Consider the following 11219-nt stretch of genomic DNA (forward strand, 5'->3'; position numbering starts at 1 on the left):
TGAGGGACGACTGCATTTTTGTTCATTCACAAAGACTATAGGTGTCGAGGACCTCCCAGCAGGAGCAGGTGAGACAATGAACAGGTAGGGACTCCAGGAAGGCCTTCTAGACGTGTGATAGAAGTGGAGAGGTGACGTGCTGGGTAACAGCTGGGCAGGGAGCTCTACAAAGGTGGTCAGAAAATTGAGAAGGAATGATGCCAAGGAGCAGCCTTATGATGTGTTCTGGACAGAGGGACTGAGGCACCCAGATAGAGGAAAGGCCTGAAATAACCCCAGAGCAGAGAGCCAGCCAGGAAGGCAGGAGTGAGCAAAGGGGAGACAGGTGGGAGATGAGACCCCAGAGGGCACATCCCTTCCACGAGGGCCACAGTGAGGAGGTTGGAAACCACTGGGACAGGAGGGGACAGTTCGAGTAGAGAGTGGGCATATTGTTCATTTGAAAAGATCTCTATGGGGCCTGGGATTGTGGCTCAGTGGTAGATCATTCACCTGGCATGCGCAGTGCCCTGGATTGGATCCTCAGCACCACATAAAAATAAATGAATGGAATAAAGGTATTGTGTCCAACTACAACTGAAAAAATAAATATTAAAAAAAAGAAAAGATCACTGTGGAAAAGAGAATGCAGAGGAGCAGAAAGGAGACTGTGAAAGGACTCTGACCTTAGCCCCATAATGGTGGCAGGACAAGGGGTGGGGGTGCAGCAATATCTTCCTAAACCCCGCAGGAGGATCCCTGCCCAGACTTTGCACTCCAGATGGTCATTTCTCAGGGAAAGGTCATGCTCTGGCGCACTCTTCCCACGGGACATCTGATGGGCCACAGAGACAGGCACAGATGTCCCATGATCCTCAGGTGTCTAATTTCTCTAGCCTAAGTTATGTGCCACTGGAGAGCTCAGTCACTGTCTCTGGCAGTGCATACTGGGAAAGGGTCAAGGGTTAGGAATGAGTCCATTCTCCTCCAGGGCAGCTGAGGAGAGAAGGGAATTAGCTCCAGGCTTCCTGAACCCATTGCTGATCATGCCCAGGCAGGTCTCCCTTGACAGCCTGAGGGAGAGGCAGCACAAGAGCAAGCCAAGGAGGCTGTAATCCTCCACCCTGGGAGCGGGAGCAGGACCAGCGGTGGGGGCCCAGAGCACACGCCTGCCAACGACTCCTCAGCCCAGCGAGAGATCTATAGATTATTGGCTGTTATCATATCTTAAATATGCCCCTAAAGACAAGTTCCCCAGCTGAAGGGGTTTGGGAGATAATGAAAACATTAGGAGGTGGGGCCCAGTTGGAGGGAGGCTGTCCTGGGAATGTGCCCTTGAAGGGTTGGTCACCAGTCCCTGTCTCTCCCTCTGCTTCCCCACTGCCTGGAGGTGAGGGGCTCTGCTCTGTTCCGTGCTGCCCCCCTCCAAGATGTTCTGCCTCATCAGAAGCCCAAAGCCACAGGGCCCCCACCCAGCAACTGCAGACTGAAACCTCCGAGACCTTGAGCTAAAATAAATCTTTCCTCCTTTAAGTTGTTTTTCTCAGGTGTTTTGCCACAGAGACAGAGCCCTGACTAACACACTGGTCTTTTTCTTAATGATTAGTAAAAGCTCATTATGCATTATGGAACTTTGCACTTTATCTGAGACCTGAGTTCACAATGTTTCCCTTTCATTATTTTTGTGACTTAATTGAGGTTTTTACTTTAAATATAATTTTTAACTGGTTTATCTAATCAAATGTCCTTCATGTCTTCTGGATAGTAAGTCAAGCCTAGGAAAGTCGTCTCCATTTTAAGATTATTTTCATTTAAAAAAAATTTGTTTGGTACTATGGGTTGAACCCAGAGGTAATTTTCCATTGACCTATACGTCCCCAGTCCTTTTCATTTTTATTTTAAGACAGGTTCTCACAAAGTTGGTTAGGGCCTCTATATATTGATAAGGTTGGCCTTGAACTTGTTATCTTCCTGTCTCAGGTTTGTTTGTGTGTTTTGTTTTGTTTTGAGAGAGAGAGAGAGAATTTTAATATTTATTTTTCACTTCTTGGCGGACACAACATCTTTGTATGTGGTGCTGAGGATCGGACCCGGGCCGCATGCACTCCAGGCGAGCGCGCTACCGCTTGAGCCACATCCCCAGCCCTGTTTGTGTGTTTATTTATTTATTGAGATGAGGTCTTGATATTTTGCCCAGGCTGGTCTTGAATTTTGGGGCTCACATAACTCTCCCATCTCAGCTCCCTGAGTAGCTGGGACTACAGACACAGGCCATTGGACTGGCTAAGTGGCACTCTGGAACCACATTACTGGGTAGGGGGTGTGGCTCCATGGTAGGGTGCTTGCCTGGCATGCATGAAGCCCTGGGTTCCCTCCCCAGCACCACAAAAATGAAAACAAACCGCATCATAACCCTCGTCAAATAGGAGTTCAGAAGCCTAGGAAATTACAGGTGCCTTGCCCCTGGAGCAGGGCACGTGGTGATCCTCCACTCACAAGAGCAGGAGGTGGGGCAGGGGCAGAGAAGCCAGGCGCTGTCCTGGCAAAGCTCTGCCCTCCACTCTGGCCCCCAGTTCCTCCGCAGGAGGCAGCTGAGGCCCAGGCAGCAAGGGTAGTGTAAGAAAATCTACAAAGGATTACAATTAAAAAGAGAATTTAGCAAGAAGGCTGGATCCAAAGTCAACCTTCCAAAATACTGTTTCTATATATCAAAAACTGAAATAATAATCCTATTTCCCATTGTGTCAAAGTAACAAGTGCTTAGGAATACATCTAAAAAAAGATGTATTGAATCATCCTGGGTTCAATCATCCCTGATACCGATATATTTAAAAATATAAATAAAATAAAAACAAATAAATAATAAAAATCAGAAAAAAATCAAAACAGCCCTGGAGGGGGCTGGGGATGTGGCTCTAGTGGTAGTGCACTGCTGCACTGCCCTGGCATGCGAGCGGCCCCGGTTCGATCCTCAGCATCACATACAAACAAAGATGTTGTGTCCGCCAAAAACATAAATAAATAAATTAATAATAATAATAATAATAATAATAATAATAAACCAGCCCTGGAGAAAGAGAGGTTAGATCCTGAAACAGGCACTTAGTAAAAGAAGAACTCCCGGTAACATAAACATGGGAGAAGGTGCTCATCCTTATCAGTTACCAGTAGAAGCATCTAAAATCACTATGAAATTCCACTATATACTCTTAAGAAAATGGCCAGATTTAAAATGAGCAGCAGCGACCGTGTTGGTTCAGACGCAGGAAATGGGGACTTCCGGACTCCGTGGGTGTGCAAAGGTGGCAGTTCCACCGGAAAACGATGTGGCTTTCTCTGCTTGGGCTGAAGATAAGCACACCCAGGAACGGGGCTCTCTCCAGCCATTCCTGGGTCTTGTGTCCGCTGCATGCACATGGGAGCCAGGAGAGGGCGCAAGCACCAGAATGTGCACAGCAGCATTGCTTCTAACAGCCTCATCAGCTGTAGAATAAATAAATCACAGTATATTCTAACAATGGAATATAATGTAGCAATGGAAAGCAATGAATTCCAGCTACATTCAGCAATGAGAGTGAATTTCATAAACACAATATTGAGCAAAAAGGGCACTGTGGTGCACACCTGTAATCCCAGCAGTTGGGGAGGCTGAGGAAGGAGGATCAGGAGCTCAAAGCTAGCCTCAGCAAAGGTGAGGCACTAAGCAACTCAGTGAGACCCTGTCTCTAAATAAAATACAAAATAGGGCTGGGGATGTGGCTAACAATGGGGGGCTCATCAGCACTTCCCTGATAGAACTCATTAGACTGTACGCATACTTGTATGCATTTTCAGATAATGTGTGCTCTATTTCACAATGAAAAATTTTAAAGAAGGTATCCATTTGCAGAAGAACCAACATGAAATTTCTAGACCTGAAAGCCATAGCTACTGAATGAAAAACTCAGCAAATCCTTTTCCTCTTCCCTTCCTGGATTCAATCCAGAGGATGTCAGTGCTGGCCAAGCATCAGGTGGCAGTAAGGTAGAGTGGAACCACAATGACCAGGAGCTGGTGTTGGGGCCCTCCTGGGGAGAGGCGGGAGACCACACAGGGCGTGGTGACGCGCTCAGAGTGCTGGGCATCTACACAGTGGAGTGTCAGCCCACATGTGGAGTTGGAGCCTGTGAAGGGCACAGAGTTCTGCAAGTGGGAAGGGAAGGGGCAGGTGTCAGAGCCCAGATGGAGTGACAAGGGTATTCTCATGAAGGGGCAGCCAGGAGGGGTGACTGTGTTAAGGGTCCCTGGTGTCAGATTCTTAGTGGGGTGTAGAGGGTGTTGGTGTGACAGAGCCTGAGCAGGGTGAGGAGAATGTCTGGGGTTGAGCATGTGATTCTGGCTCAGATATTGGAACCTGAGAAAGTGGAGGGACTTCTGCAGCAGGACACATTGGTGTAGGGGTGTGGGGTGTCAATCCAAGTGTCATGCAGGGGGTGTCTGCATGGGAGACTTATTACACACAGGGGATCTGACGAAAGTCAATGTATCTATTCAAAGAGCCTATCCACAAAAATTAATTATTACAAAAATACTATAATTAATGTAATGTGATGTGTTCATCTGAGAAATCCAGTGGACATCCCTGAAGGCAAGTGATCAAAGGAATCACCAGTTATGGGAGAAATTGACATCATGCGCTGCCTGAGAGGACACACTGAAAGAACCAGGCATCTTCTGTGACATTTCTGACAAAAATGCATCCTGAGTCTCCATCACAGTCACATCAGGTAAACTCACAGTGAGGGACATTAAAACATAATTGATTCCAGTGGCTTTGGAGGCCGAGGCAGGAGGGTTGCAAGTTCAAAGCCAGCCTCAGCAACTTAATGAAGCCCTAAGCAACTTAGCAAGATCCTGTCTCTAAATAAAAAATAAAAAAGGGCTGGGGATGTGGCTCAATGGGTAAAAGCTCATAGGTTCAATCCCTGGTACCAAAAACAAAAAATGATAATTGGCCTGTTGCCTTCAAAAGCCCAGGAGAGGCGGAGGGGCTGTTCCACACTGAAGGACATGGTATGTCTTGGTGGATGAATCATGTGCTGGGAGGTTGGTGCCTTCCTACCTGTGGGGACAGAAACTCCTGCCCTCCTGACCGTCCTGGACCTTGCCCTTGGCACCTAGCCATCCAGGGGTTCATCCTTTCTCATATCCTTTATAATAAAGCAGCAGGGGAATTAAACTTGTTCCAAGTTTTATAATCCATTTTAGCAAATTACCCAGCCGAAGGAGTGGCAGGAACTCCCAATTTATAGCCATTTGGTCAGAAGCACATGAGGTCCAGACTTTCAACTGGCTTCTGAAGCCAGGGCAATCTTGTGGGCCTGAGCCCTGTGACCTGGAGGCTGAACTTAACTCCCAGTGGTTAGTGTCAGAAATGCATTGAGTCATCAAACACCAGTGGTTGTTGGAGAGTTGGAAAACTGGTTACTGACAAGGGAAAAAAAACCCACACATTTGGTGTCAGAAGAGCTGTGAATGCAGAACATTTTCATCAGAACCGTAGATATGGTTATTTCAAGATGATGTTCTTTTATTCTTTGGTCAGAACTCTCTAGAAGCCAGCATCCTGCCAACTAAAGAGGGCCTGCCACCTGTAGGAATGTGTCCTCGTGCCTGGCTGCAGGCCTTCACCCTGGCTGTAGGCCTGCGGGTCACCCAGGATCATGACTCCCGCCACCTGCCTGAACCTACTCCATCCACCTCCGTGGCTGTAGGAATCTATTTCCCTGACTTAGTTCTGTGTGCTTGGCTGCTTTCTCTCCCTCCTGCATTCTCCTCCCACTGGCTTTGCCCTTGACTGACCTTCAGTGACTATGTGTGGTCCCCAGGTCCCTGTGCCCTTCCTCCCTTTCTCTCTCTCATTCATTCATATTCTCATATTCTCTCTCTCTCTCTCTCTCCCCCCCCCACCCACCCACCCCAGGATTGAGGATGGGACCTAGGGCCTCGTTTCAGGCAAGTGCTCTACCACTGAGCTACATCCTGGCCTTTCCTGCTTCCTTTCTGACCTTGACTGTCCCTCTGGTGACCAAGTTCCACAAAAACCACTCTAAACATCCAAGTGTACATCTTTTTTTTTTTTTAAGTTGTCAATGGAACTTTTTTTATTATTCATTTCTATGTGGAATCGAACCCAGTGACTCACACATGCTAGGCAAGCGCTCCACCACTGAGCGGCACCCCCAAGTGTACATCTTAGAAAGTAAAAGACTTTCTGGTGGTTAGAAACGTAGGTTAGCTGTCACTCGGACCTGAGTTCCTTTCCTGCCTTCAGGCTTTACTGAGTGACCTTGTGCCTTAGTTTCTTTTTGTATGAAAGGAGGGAAATAAAAGTACCTGCCTCAAGGAGCTGATACAGGGACTACAAGAGGAGATGCACCGAAGCACTTAGTGCCTGCTCAGTTGGTATCAAATATTATCATTGTCATTATTAAGGTATAAAGGCAATTCTGAGAGGCATATGGGCTACCTCTTGCTCTGAGTCACACCCTCTGGGCCTCACCTCTGATTCCAGCTGCCTCTAGGGCTTCCCCCACTCTGTACCCAAGCTTCTTACTTCAATACACAACACACATCATTTTTTTCTGTCCTGAGGCTTGGCTGCGCCATGGGGTAAGACACCAAAGGAAGCCTGCGTGGGACACCCACATGCAGAGCCTAGAACTGGAGGAGGCGCCTCCCCTCCTGGGGCTGTCTTCAAACAGCAGGGGTTGGAAGCCAATTAATCAATGCCTCTCACCACTGATGCTCAAGTGGACCATTCTGAGAGTCTCTTTCATGCTTCCAGAAGGTTCCAGTGGGATCCAGCCTTGGTGCCCCCTGCAGTGCCCGACTCAACAACATACTCTTCTGTTGGCTTTCCCTGCAGTCCCAGAGGCCCATTCCCTGGGTCCACCTCCCAGATAAGCTATGTGCCCAGAAGGCCTTATCTTGGGCTCTGCGTTCAGTATAGTTCAGGAAAAGAGGAGTCGGATGGGCCTAGGAAGCAACTTCAGTGGATAGATACCACAAGGGCTCCATGGAGGTGGTGAGTAGGGTGGGGAGGACCGTTAGCGCGCCATGCTTCACAATTCCTAAGACCTTCCCCCGCGGTGGAGAGGGAGGTGCAGTGGAAAGTGGAGCACCAGGTTGTGCAATAGCTCCTGCACTTGAAAGGTTTAGAGCAATGGTAATTAAATGGCACTAGTTGCTTCTTCTACCTGCATTAGAAGCCTTGCAAGGAGCAAATGAGAGGCCATTGATTCAGGGCAAACCAGGAAACCTAGAGGGCTTCCTTCCCTCTAAAGATGGCCTCATCTCCCAAAGCCAAGGGGCAGGCCCTGCCCACAGGCAAGCCGAGGATTTGATCAAAGGTAGTGAAACCAGGGAGACCGCATGGGCACATCCAGCAGTTTTCTTGCCTCAGGCATGGACAGGGAAGGAGGGGGCCTTGGTGTTAGGACTTTGAAATTCCTAATTCCCTTGAGCCCTCTGAGGACAGCACCCTCCCTCTGCCATCAGAAGTCCTGATGTGAGGCAGATATGTCTCATCTTTATTCACTATTATGCTAAAATGCACATAATATAGAATTTATCCTCCTAACCAATTTTAGGTCCATATTAAATGCAGTTGTATTGTCAGGCACCAACATACCATCCACCTCCAGAACTCTTCCATCTTCCCAAACTGAAGGTCTGTGCCCATGAGACAGTCACTCCTCAATCCCTTTCCCCGCAGCCCCCGGCCATCTCCACTCCTTGCTTCACAGAATTCTCTAAGATCCATCCTGTCTCCCGCATAGGTCAGACTCGGGTCTCAGCAGAGCCTGGGTGGGGAAGGACAGTCTCTGCCATGGGAAGCAATTGCTTATCTCCCCAAGGGCTGCAGGGTGTCCCAGGAGCTGGGGGTCACCGGGAGTGTGGCTGAGAGTGCCTAGCTGGGGGAACAAAATATAAGACTAGATCAAGGAACTGGAGTTCATGCCATGCCACGGACACCTGGAGCTGATCCAAACCTGTCATAGCGATGGCTTCTTGAAGCTTGGACTCAGTAGGACCCCAGAGCCAAGCAGTCCAACATGGCAGCCACAGTGAGTTAGAAGCAACACTGCATTCTGGGTGAAACAGGGCTCGTGGCACGTGTTAAAATAATAAAATTTTGGATAAATGGTGGATTAAATAAAATATATAATTCTAATCAATTTCGCCTGTTTTGCTGGGCATGGTGGCTTGCAGCTGTAATCCCAGCCATTTAGGAGGCTGAGGCAGGAGGATTGCATATTTGAAGCCAGCTTCAGCAACTTAGCAAGACCCACGGCCACTTAGGGAGACTCAGTCTTAAAAAACAAATAAGGCCTGGGGATGCAGTTCAGTGATAGAGCACCCCCGGGTTCAATCCCCAGTACCAAAATAATGATAATAACATTATTATTATAATTATTAATTATTAGGATTGGTTAGGTTAATAATTATTATAATAATATTGTTATTATTTTATCTGTTTCTTTTCATTTTTTACCGAGGCTACTAGACAAATGCAAAAGTGCCTAAGTGGGTCACATTTTATTCCTATTGGTCAGTGCCGGGCGATGAGCAAGATACTGAGGGAGTCGGAGGCGCAGAGGAGGAGACACATGGAACCGGCTCATTAGGGAGACGGAACACACACCAGCGGACCAGCCCGCCAGGTGGGCTTGCGGGACATTCCTTTATCAAAGCAATCCAAATACCCTGGCACTCGGGAAAGCCTAAGTGGTCTCTGCCCTCTGTCAGCCAGAATTGGGGGCAGAAGATGCTACCATGGGGATGGTACCCACAGGGATGGCAGGATTCTGGACCAGCAGAGGGTAGGTGGTGGCACCGGGTGTGGGAGACCAGGCTACTGTGATGACCTCGGTGGGTGGTAAGGCCAAAGTGCTTGTGACCCTCGATGAGACCTAGGCCGAGAAACCCAGGTGTTTCTAGAAATGAGCGCCATAGGCAGCCAGTAACAGTATTATTTATACAACAACAACTAAAGATCCAAAGCAACTGAATGCGGGGAGACTGGTGTCGGCACTGAAATAGAAAATTATGAGTTCCTGCCCGGCTTCCAGATTTGAACCACTTCTCAGACTCGCCAGGGAATGAGCTACGAGGTTGCCTAGAGAAAAGACTCTGTTAAGCAGCAAGTGTAAATGATAAATATTCTCTCAATCCCTCCCCAAAGCTTCCTAGGTCCCCCCGCCCCTTTTTTTGGTGGTGGTGGTGCGGTTAGGGGTGCCAGGAATTGAACCCAGGGACACTTAACCACTGAGCCACATCCCCAGCCCTTTTTATATTTTTTCCTTAGAGACAGGGTCTCACTAAATTGCTGAGGCTGGCCTTGAACTTGCGATCCTCCTGCCTCAGCCTCCTGAGTCACTGGGATTACAGGCCTGCACCACCATGCTCAGCTCCTATAGCTTTTTAGCAGAGAGATTATACACTGTCGAAAGGAGTCCATCAGTCCACCCAGGGGACTTCAGGAACTGTCAGATACACGGTCTCAGCTGAGACTTGATACCAGGGAACCCAGAATGCTCGCTTCAGTGGGGATGCGTGGAAGCCGTTGATAAACGAAGCACTGCTCCAAGATTTCTCACATTGGGTCCAATTTTGTCGGCAGCATTGGCCACACTGGGTGTGCCGTTCCCATCCACGGAGATGCCCGTGAGTTGGGAGGCTGCAGGTGTTGAGCAGAACCCAGCTGCCCTGCTCCTCAGGCATTGGATCTGGCAGATCTCGTGTCTGTAAGTCAGGTGGAGACACCAGCAGAGTCTCCTGGGTGCTACAGCAAGGCCGTGACCTCCACCCCGAAGAACAACTCACCATTCAAAATGCAGCTCCTGGCCTGCCACCGGGTCTTCAAAGAGACCAAGTGCCTGAGCCCAGGACAGGTGACTGTGACCAGAGATGTCCATCAGGACAGGGGACTATCAGGTGGGCAACTAATGGTTGGTCCATCACATGATGGAAGTGGGACATTCAGCACAGGGCAGAAAACAAGGCACAAGAGCAGGAGGCACAGACTCCTCTGTCACCTGCCTCTGTGACTCTAAGGCCTCAGCTAGCTCTCACCGATGACCTGCCAAAGGAAGCTCAGCTCTGGCTTAACGTGGTCAGCTTGATATTCTGGTGAGAATCAGAAATGGACCATGCTGGCCGCAGTCACACCGTCCTGCAGGCAGAGGGAAGGAAGGTTCTTCCAGCAGGCACAGCGCCCAGCAGTGCGTGGGCCGGGTGTAGGGAGAAGCGTCTGCGGTGAGAACCTACTGAGACTCCCGGACGGCAGCAGATGCTTGGAAGGCTGATCCCGGGATGGCCGGAGGAGCGGGATCAGAAGGTCAGAGACCAGGGGGTGTGGGGTAGACAGTGGGGGGGGGGGCGGCTCGTGGGAGTGAGCTGTTAGGGTCTGTAAACAAGTCAGGATGGCGCCTGGCATTTTGCAGAGGGAGTGGTTTGTGAAGTCACGCCAGCGAGCCATTAAGTGTGGAGATTCCTTATTGGTTGACTGCTGTATCTAGTTTATGTTAATTAAGATAAGCTGTGTGGAATGTATATATACCCCTCCTGTCCTACAATAAATGGCTCCCACTCCTGCTGTATCAATGTGCACAAGTTGTTCATCACCCCCAGGTTATTTTGCTGCAGCCGGACTGCGGCAGTGAGCAGAAAGCCTGGATCATTGTGTCCCTTGTCCGTGCCCAGCAGAGAACGCACGTGGAGGAAGATGTAGTTAACAGCCCAGCGGATAGAACCCCTTGTTGGGTGACTCCAAGTGGCCCCTGGTGAGGCTTCCATGGCAGGGAGGAGTATGTCCAGGGTTTCCCTGGGGAGGGGGCATCTTTTGATGCTTCCAACAACAGAAAATGGCAAAGGCAGCACCATGGCCCCAGGAGGGCCCGGCAGCCAGGCGCTCAGGCCCTATAGGGTTGGAGATCGGGCCGCCCCAGCCATCTAGATCATCTGCAGTGAGGGGGAGGGAAACTGGATGAGGGGAGGGAGGGGAGGAGCATCACCGCGGACCCAGGGCCTGCTGCCATCCGTCTTCCACCCATCTTCCTGTGGGAGGTCCCTGGGAGGTGGTGACTGGCGCCCACTGGCAGACAGTGCAGACTCAACTCCGTGGCGGGCACAGGGAGAGCTGAGTGGTGGGGGACTGGCGCAGAGGAATGTTGGCCTGCTCTCGTGCACCACCTGGT

This window comes from Marmota monax, unplaced genomic scaffold, assembly GCF_021218885.2.
Source record: "Marmota monax isolate L192 unplaced genomic scaffold, Marmota_monax_Labrador192_F-V1.1 WCK01_AAM20220418_F8-fsc00285, whole genome shotgun sequence".
Taxonomy (NCBI): domain Eukaryota; kingdom Metazoa; phylum Chordata; class Mammalia; order Rodentia; family Sciuridae; genus Marmota; species Marmota monax.